This window comes from Myotis myotis, unplaced genomic scaffold (assembly GCF_014108235.1).
Source record: "Myotis myotis isolate mMyoMyo1 unplaced genomic scaffold, mMyoMyo1.p scaffold_m19_p_1, whole genome shotgun sequence".
Classification (NCBI taxonomy): Eukaryota; Metazoa; Chordata; class Mammalia; order Chiroptera; family Vespertilionidae; genus Myotis; species Myotis myotis.
In genome coordinates, this window is record NW_023416313.1 from 190749388 (window position 1) to 190759547 (window position 10160).

General features: G+C 46.2%; 1 protein-coding gene across 2 annotated transcripts in view; it reads right to left on the reverse strand.

Moving 5' to 3' along the window:
• ARMH4 (armadillo like helical domain containing 4) overlaps positions 1-9354 on the reverse strand; it is a 111640-nt gene extending 102286 nt beyond the window's left edge. For both annotated transcript variants that reach the window (XM_036308578.1, XM_036308573.1), the window contains exon 1: positions 9253-9354. The gene's annotated coding sequence lies outside the window, so the exon portion shown is untranslated. The remainder of the gene's footprint in view (positions 1-9252) is intronic.
• Positions 9355-10160: the final 806 nt, after the last annotated feature.

Sequence of the window (10160 nt, forward strand, 5' to 3'; positions counted from 1 at the left end):
AGGCACCTTGCCGAACTCCCAGCACCACATCAATGAGTCATCTTGGAAGCAGATCCTCCGGCCCCAGTCAAGCCTTCGGATGATCCTACAGCCCCAGCTGACATCTCAACTACAACTTCTTAAGAGACCTGGAGCCAGAACCACCCAGGTAAGCTATTCCCAAATCCCTACTGCACAGAAATGGGATGAGATAATAAGCATTTATTGCCACCAGGTCTGGAGGTAATCTGTCACACAAAAAGCTCGAATCCACAGTACTTTGGGAGAATACAGAAATGGGCTGATGTCATGAGGCACCCTAGTGCCTCGTGCAGAAAAGCAACAGTATGTCAGGGGTCATAAATTTAGCAGCAGGGGAACATCAAAGCCAGAGGTGACTAGGAGAGATATAAGCCACTGCCCAGCCCCTGCCAAGAATCCTCAGAGACAGTGAGAAAGATGTAAAATTTCTCCTTAGGTAGGATCAAGGTTTGAACCAATTTTATTTAAATATTAAATTACATTCAGTCATGTAGCTAGCATTGTTTTAAAAGGAGAGAATATGGGAAAGATATTTGATAAAGAGGGAATGGCATGGGCTAAGGCATATCAACATTCTGGACATTAGTTATCACTTCAGATGAGCCACAAAGCATCCCAGTTCATACCCAGGTAACAGATTTGGTAACAGTACTTGGCCTGCTGCCTCTATTTTCCTTCCTTAAAACAAAAATATATGAGAGCTGCCCTAACCAGTTTGGCTCAGTGGATAGAGCGTCGGCCTGCGGACTCAAGGGTCCCAGGTTCGATTCCAGTCAAGGGCATGTACCTTGATTGCGGACACATCCCCAGTAAGGAGTGTGCAGGAGGCAGCTGAATCGATATTTCTCTCTCATCGATGTTACTGACTCTCTATCCCTCTCCCTTCTTCTCTGTAAAAAATCAATAAAAATATATTTAAAAAAAAATATATGAGAGCTGTAAAGCATGAGTGCTCATAGTTGATGACATTACACCTTCATATTTCTGTGCAGACAAGTTGAACTATGAAACCCTATATAGTGGAAGATATAAAAAAGCTACAGAACTCTGGTTCATTTCTGATCTGTTCAGAGAGCTGCCCTCTCCTAAACAAATATTTTTCCCATTCCATGAAATCTTACTAAACATCCCAGAAAAAAGAGGGTGTGGCCTAAAAGCTTACCCTACAAGCTCCCATGCTTCTGGATAAAAACCTGGGGGTGGGGGCAGGAGTGGGGGCTGGGGGGAAGCACTAGTCGGTTTGGCTCAGTGGATAGAGCATCGAACTGTGGACCAAAGGGTCCGGGGTTGGATCCTGATCAAGGGCACGCACCTTGGTTGCAGGCTCCTCCCCAGCCCAGGCCCTGCTCTGGGCACAATCAATCCATGTGATTCTCTCACATCGATATTTCTCTCTGTCTTTCCCTCTCTCTTCCACTCTCTCTAAAAAAATTAATGGGAAAATATCCTCTGGTGAGGATTTTAAAAATAATAAATATATATATATATATTAACATTAAAAAAAAAAACTTGGGAGGGGGTTGGGGGAGTAGGTCCATGATGGTAGCAGTAAAGTTTAGAGGGTCATGGACCAGCATCAGAAAAATGATTCCTGACTCCTACCTTCACTGTTATTAAAACTTGCTATGTGAGCCCTAACCGGTTTGGCTCAGAGGATAGAGCGTCAGCCTGCGGACTCAATGGTCCCAGGTTCGATTCCGGTCAAGGGCATGTACCTTGGTTGCGGGCACATCCCCAGGAGGGGGCATGCAGGAGGCAGCTGATCGATGTTTCTAACTCTATCCCTCTCCCTTCCTCTCTGTAAAAAATCAATAAAATATATTTTTTAAAAAATTAAATTAAATTAAAAAAAAAAAAAACTTGCTATGTGAGCCCTGGCTGGTTTGGCTCAGTGGATAGATCATCAGCCTGGGGACTGAAAGGTCCCAGGTTTGATTCCAGTCAAGAGTACATGTCTGGGTTGCAAGCTCAATCCCCAGTAGGGGGCTTGCAGGAGGCAACGGATCAATGATTCTCTCTCATCATTGATGTTTATATCTCTCTCTCTCTCTGAAATCAATAAAAAAAAAATTTAAAAAAAAACAACTTGCTATGTGATATTGGCCAAATTGCTTCAGTTTCTCTTTTGACAAAATGAGGAGTTAAAATAATCTTTGAAATCCCTTCTACCTCCATAATTCCATTTTCACATTTTATCTACATGACATAAAATAAAAATACAATATCTTTATATTCCCACAACTTTGCCATTGAGCAGGCAAGGCACCCAAATGATTGAACGAATGCTTCACATTTTATTTAATACGTTCTGGAGTTATGTGGACCTAGAGGAAAATTTTGTGATCAAATCAGACTGGGCAGGGGAGAGGCAAAGAATTAAGATTTAGTCTAACCTCAATTGCCTTCCCGAAACCACGTTTTCCTTCAAGGTTTTATTTTCACCCAGCTCTCGAGCTTTAGAGTATTTGGGTGGAAGGAATTCTGCCATTGCTCTAAAAGACTTTCCTTCTGTAATTAAGTGTTGGCCACCTGCTTTCTAAATCCAATTACAGCAGGAAAGCGGGGTGAACTGCTAGCCTATTCTATGACTGTGTATTGTGGCCATATGCTCCTTCTCTCCACTTTTCAAAATGACACCTGGCCTCTAAAAGAAGCAGGAAAGACAGCCTGTAGAAACGGCAGCAGGGGACATGCTGCAACTCAGATAAATTGGTAGATGACCTTCAGGTTCCAGGTCTTTCTCCATCTTTCAAAGCACAGAACAGCTTCACGTAGTCACTCCCAGGAGCTTGGTGTCCCCCACTGGGAGTTACAGGACATTAGAGAATAAATACAAAAAGGCTGACCATGGTCAATTCTATGACAATATTTCTAAACCTATATAACCACCTGCAACCATATTTTTAAGGCCTTTTCTTTTGTCCTCGACATGGTATCCTCTCCCTGGCACACAGGAAATGTTCAGTAAATATTGGCTAAACAAACAGATGAATATCTATGGCTCGCTTTGCTGGGGGAGAAAGAGGGAGGGGGGACTTCATTGCCCATTAGAATTATTTGTCTCAGTGATAAAAATATTTAGTAAACAAACAAAAGAAGATTTCCTTCACACTGTAACTTTGGATGCTGCTTTCCCTTCATTATATCCATCAGGGCAAATTAATTCAGATAAATAAACTCTAACCCAACTGCTAACTGATCGTGGACATGAGCTTCTAACAGCTTAAGAAGCATCCCTGCCAGAGCAAGTCAGGAGCACGTTGTCCATCACTCGCTATCAAGGTATGCTAATGGCTCAGCAGTCCTCTGAACAACTGACCGCATTTCTGCCACCAGCGGGCAGATAAGCTGTCCTGTCAAGCATTATCTTTGACGATCTTAAATAGATACGGTCCAGAATCTGGTTCTTTGTCAAGTCTAGGCATACTCAAGTTTCAAAGACACATGAAAGACAACATAAAAATAAATAAAGCCTTAGCCATCTTGTCAGACTTAATCACCAGTTTTTTAAAACACTCGGTCACTGTTTTTCCAATTAGAATTTATACTTGCATTGTTCGGTGTATCACCCACACACACACACAAAAGGGGACCAGCATGACAAACATCCTCAGCGGTGACAATGCTACTCTTTTCAAAGTAAAGTGGATTGCAGGTGTCCTTCATAAGGAACATGAGTGCTGCCCTAGGACTACTCAAGATACAGGAGGGCTGCGGAGTTTGCCAAAAAAACAACAAAAAACTGGCGACAATCTGCTTGATATTTTTATTTTCTTGGGATAAACACAAATACCATAAAGAGCTGGTTTGGGGTTTCAGGAAGAAATCTGCCCAATCTCAGATTTTCCTCGTCTAGTGGAAGTTACTTGGATGCCACCTAAAACACGCCATGTTCTTCATCTACCCTTCACCTACACTAGGCTTTGCTGGGGGAGCAAGGGGGAGAGATTTCATTGCTTATTAGAATTGTGCATCTCGATTATCTTAAAATAAACTCAATCATAAATCTTCGGTGTCATCTTGAACTCTTCTCTCCTTTATATTTTAGGTTCACAACTCCTGTGGATCCTTCCTCACAATAGCTCTTAGAATTGTCCCTTCGGTCACATCACTGAACTGTTATTATTTTAATTGCCTCTTAATTATCTCTTTCAGACTCTCTTCTCTCCAGTAAATTTCATACAATCCAATGGTTTATTCTTAAGAATTAAAATGACAATAATTTATTAAAAATGACTACCATTTGGGGATGCTATGAGTCAAATGTTGTATGTGCCTTGTATAAATTACCTTATTTAATCCTAACAATAACCTAATGAGATAGGTACTACCATCATCCCCATTCTTTGTGACATGAGAAAACCGCAGGCTGGTCGAGGAGAATTAACTTGCCTATGTGATCGTGTCTGTTTCTAAACTTGTGAATTCTATCAGATTTCCAGTTCCCCGCCTTTGCCACTACAACTCTCTGCCTTCCCAAAATGCATAAGGTCCCCAAACATACAACCGCCAAACTCCATATCTGTAATGCAACCCCACAGCACTTGTGCCCAGTACAGACACCATTGTCAAGTAGGTATATTGCCCTCTTCTGTGCCATACTCATTTCAGGTTCCTAAGTTTTGCTCATGACACCACACTAGTCAGAGTTCCTTCCTTCTCCCCTACCCTAGGCACCCCTCCCCCACCATGTCACATCCAGTGTACTAACTGTTGTCACAAAATCGCCTCACCCCTTCTCTTCCCACCCTTCTCCCAGCTTCTCTAGCACAAATAATTATGTCTGTAAGTCTGGTCGCCTCAAATAAGGTTATGTTCCTTCCATACAAACACTGATCTTTTAGCTTCTTCTGCTTGCCATATAATTGCTAATAATGGTAGGCACATAGAGGAGGTGTTCAATTAATATTTGCTGGCATGAAGTGAATATAAATAACCACTTAAGAATGTGAAAAAGAATGTGAGCAGAGTCTCCATTTTATATTGTAAGATTTTCAATGACATTTCATGGTCTAGCGGCTAGCCTATATAATAAAAGCCTAATATGTTAAGTGTCCGGTTGTCCGGCCATTCAACCAATCAAAGTGTAATATGCTAATGATACACTAAGGCCGCTCAACCGTTTGCTATGATGTGCACTGACTACCAGGGGGCAGACAGTTGACCGGTAGACCAGTCATTATGATGTGCACTGACCATCGGGAGCAGACAGTTGACCAGTCGACCAGTCGCTGATATGCACTTACTACCAGGGCACAGACGCTCCAACTGGTAGGTTAGCTTGCTGCTGGCTGATCAGGACTGAGCAAGACGGGCTGGACATGCTCTGGAGCCCTCCTGTGGTCCCTCCCCGGCTGGCCAACCTCCTGGGTCCCTTCCTGGCCCCGATCGTGCACTGGTGGGGTCCCTCAGCCTGGCCTGCGCCCTCTTGCAATCCGGGCTGAGGGACCCCCACCCCAAGTGCACAAATTTTGTGCACCAAGCCTCTAGTCCATATATAATTATATGTCATGTTCTTCACATAGTCAATTTTGACTACATTGTCAATGTGTTATTTTAATAACAGTAATAACTTCAGTGTTCTCATCTCTGCTATATTTTAGGTTTTCAGTGGTTATTTCATTTTTAAAAACTAGATCAACAGTAACAAGTGACAAGTCTCAGAGCTTCAGGTCAACTTGCTTCCCAGTTACCATCTCACCTTTAAAAATCCAATTAGTGATTCTGTGATTGATGAAGGAACAGGAAACTCTTTCCCTTCCTTATCTGTGTCTTTTTTTTTCTTTTTTTTTAAATATATTTCTTTATTGATTTCAGAGAGGAAGGGAGAGGAAGAGAGAGGAAGAGAGAGATAGAAACATCAATGATGAAAGAGAATCATTGACTGGCTGCCTCCTGCACGCCCCCCACTGGGGATGGAGCCCGCAACCCAGGCACGTGCCCTTGGCTGGAATCGAACCTGGGACCCCTCAGTCCACAGGCTGACGCTCTATCCACTGAGCCAAGCCAGCTAGGGCCCTTATCTGTGTCTTGATCATCTTCCCTTTTTGTGTTTTTCCTGACCCTCAATGATGAATTTGTCATTGTCTTACCTTTTCTTGTAATCCTGAAGGCCCTCACTGCCAACGCTTTTTCATTTGCCTAGAGCAGCGGTTCTCAACCTGTGGGTTGCGACCCCTTTGGGGGTCGAATGACCCTTTCATAGGGGTCGCCTAAGACCATCAGAAAACACATATTTTCAATGGTCTTGGGAACCCTGACACCGCTCCTCTATCCGTCTCCAGGCAGGTCCGCCCACATACGAGTACCCAGCGTATTAAAGGGTTGCGGCATTAAGAAGGTTGAGAACCACTGGCCTAGAGCAAGGCTTATCAAGACTCTGACCCTATTAATCCAACAGTGGCACAGAGCATTAAGATACCCTTCCAATTCACTGTTTTTGACAACTGTCAGTGGCCTGATACAGTGGCTTTAGGATCATCTGTCCCCAGTCATTTTTCACTATAAATTAAGTAGCTGGAATGACAGATGATCCTTTCAGCAGCATGTTTGACCACAGAGGAAGGAAGGAGAATAGAGTAACCACAAAGAAAAGCATGGTCCCCCAGGAAGGGGTAAGTGGGCTGGGTCACGATGGTTACTCTGGCAACTCCCTGCGGAGGGCTTCCCATTCCTGCAGGTCACAACCAAGTTCTACACATTGAGCCCACAGCTCTATTCTCCGCAGTGTAGCACTACAGACAAATGAAGATGTCTGTGCTTATCATCCCTCCCACACCATCTTACTCCTAGTAAAAGAAGCGAGATCTGAAGATTTAAAAACTGGCTTGAAATTCCAGCTCTACCTTAGGCAAAATCACTGAAACTCGGTTTCCTCGTTACAAAATGGAGACAAGAATGTTTATTCTGTTTTCTTCAAAAGGTGGAAGAGAAACCAAGAAAGTGATAATAGACATGAAAATGGTCTGAAGAATTTAAGACATATCAGCGTGGTTCTGACATGCATTCCCCTCAAACTACAGAAATGTGAGCAATTTGAAGCATCCATAACATCCTTTTTCCTCCTAGCTATGTCCACAGAGCCTCGCCTTTCCGCTTCTCATATAGACAAAGTGGCCAGGGAATCATCTGATGTTTGCAGAATCCTGCCCTAATCAATCTTGATCAGCAAGCTCCTGTCCATCCATCATACAGTTATTTTCAATGACCCAATCTGACACTTCATTTCTGTTCTTGGTGCTTCACAAACCTCATTTGCTATACAAGGTCTCTAAGAACTAGCTGCACTTAGGAGAAGGTAATCCAATCCCCAGGTAGACATTTCAAGGAATAAACATAATATGTAACATTTCAAGCTGAAATTTGATTCAGACACTCTCCTTATAATCACCAAGGAGACACAACAGAAAAAAAAAAAAAAAAAAAAAAAAAACACCAGGATTGACCACACATCTTAGTAGGAAATGAGTTTTCATTTTACAGAGATTAAGCCCAGGTTCCCTTGGAACACCAGCTTCCCTATTGTGAGAATAAACAAAATTCAGTGAACAAAAATACAATTCCATACACAATTTTTCAGGCAAACTGCTGAATAAACAGTGAAGTACACCTTTAGTCAAAAGAGTGGAAATAGGTAACCCAGCTTCCTCTTATTGATGCTATACTTAGATTTAGCACCAAACCGTATCTGTAGAACCAAATTATGACCCAGAAAGGTTTAGCACGAAATGCCAAAATACAATGGTAAGAAACTTCCTATGAAAACAAAGACAAATCTGCCTCTCCCTAGCTAGCTGTTGCTGTAGCTACATCAGACTCCCTCAGTCTTGGGAGTTTTGTGAATAAACACAATCCATATCAAGTCAGCCGCGTAAGTGTTTGGTTCATTCTTAGGACAAATACAACAGCTCTCCGTTATTCATAAAAGTGAGTCTACCCTAAAATCTCTACTGTGTGTAAAAATGAGTACCCATGTTCTGAAGCTGTGAAACCTTACCCCCGTTTTTGCGTTTCTTTCAATAGATGCCACAGAGAGGTTCTGCGGGCGAGGGAGCAAGTCGGGGTGTGACTCTGTAGGCTCCTGGCTTAAATGAGACTCCTTGGAGCCCAACAGCATCCCTCGTGACCAGGGAAGTACACAAACAGGAGGGGGAGGCATGCCAATCCTGGCCACACATTTTGCTCCCTACCCAAGAAATCCTGCAGAGGTCTACGGGCGGATTTGTGAACCACTCCCTCTCCCCTGTAAGTTTCAAACTAAAACTTCCACACAATGAAAGCAGACACTTTAAAGCAGCCCCTCTCCTCTCCTCCACAGCACCTCTGCCCTGAAATGAGGTGCCAAGATCCTGACCGACCCTTGGGATCGGCTTGGGAAGGCAGGTTTCTCCTCTTTAAGAACTCCAACTCTTCAGAGTCCTTGGCTGCTTCCTCACCAGCCAGGGCTCGAACACGTTCAGAATCGACACAGGTCAGGTTCTGTCAGTGGCCAGGACGCACACGAGACATCTGGGCACCTCCAGGCAGCACCTCCCAACAACCGTTCTGGAATCTCAGGCAGAGCCTGACCTCCGCGTCTAACCCGCAGGCCCTCCTTCCAATAAAGTGACCTTTCTAAGGAGCATCCTCCTGCCTCGTGCTGGGGGACCGGCCAGGGACTGAGTAAGGAGGCTCAGTGACACCTCTGCGCTCAGCACTCCACTGTTTGTTTTCGGCAAAGTAACAAACAACACATTTCGGTGGCCACCGCAGCCCTCATTGGCTCCTCAGCTGCTGGGCACGGTTTGGCAGCGGGGACACTGCGATCGGTGCTTTGAACGGAGCAAATCGCAGCCTTCGGGAACTTCGCTATCACCGCCGTGAGGTTGGGAGGGGAGAGAGAGAAGAAAGAAAAGCCCACACAAAAGCAGCTAGTCCTGCCAGCTCCGCCAGCACAAAGGCCCGCTCGCCGGTGCGGAGCCAGCAGGCTGGGCTGGAGCGAGGAGTGCGGCGAGCCCTCCGAGGCCTGCGCCGCGCCCAGCGCTCGCGGAGCTGCCCCTGTGCACCCCGCGCCACGCACCGCGTTCCGACTGGGGCGCAGGGCGCACGCCTGGCGCGCCCCTGACCGCCGCGCTCCCCGGACAGCACGGCTCCCGGGCGACCCCCCGCTGCCCAGGGCTCGGGCTCCGTCTCTGCCCGGCCCTGGGTCTGCAGCCACGGCTCCCCGAGCGGCAGGAGCCCGGCCGTCCTCACCTGTGCGCCTTCAGCCGAGCAGCGCGCGGAGAGCGGCGGCGCCCGCGCTCGGCATCCCCGCGGCGGCCCCTGCAGCGGTGGCGGCCCGCTCCTCAGTCTGCGATGCCAAGGGGGCGGGCGCTTCGCTTTGTTGCTTATTCATGAGGCCGCGGTGACGGCTAGGGATTGGACGGACGATGTGCCCGCCCCGGCTTCGCTGCCCCTGACACCCGATGCGGTCGTCCCACGCCCCCCGAGCCCACTTACCCGCCTCTGCTTTTGCGCTGGGGACGGGGCGGTGGGAGCGAGTCCTGCTCGGGGCGGGGCTCCTGAGACCCCCTTCCCGAGACCCCCCGCCGGGCTGCCCTTCTTTGAAGCCTGGGCTTCCGCGATAGGTTTCCCTCTGTGTCTACGAAGAGGAAACCAGGCTCCGTTTTCGCTAGAAGAGCCCTAATTTCTCTGGTCCTTGATTAGGGCAAAGGGCGCAAGTAGGGGGCTGTAGGACGTTCCTTATGGAAATCGTACCGCGTCGCCCTGCCCCTAAATTGGACCCTGTAAAATAGCGCTACACAGCGTGTTCCTTTCTCAGTCACTCGGAGAAGTTGAAAATAAGTGCTAATAAGTAGTCGGTTTATTGAGCCCTTTGCTCCTGCCAGGCACAATGCTAGATGTTTCCTTCACCCATCACCGGCTTGATCTACTCAGTAACCCTGGAAGGTCGATTTGGGTAATCCCTATTTATTAGGGGAGCAGGTTGAGGCTGAAAGCTATATAACTTGCCCGAGGTCTTATGGCTAATGCGGGTGATTCGTTACCTCCTTTCTTAGTATCTCAGGGACTGTTTTCTTTTTCTGTTTCTCCTAATTGTAGGGAAAAAGGTTTCAGGAACGAGGGGCCCATTCTAGAACAATCCTCACAACACTTTCTAT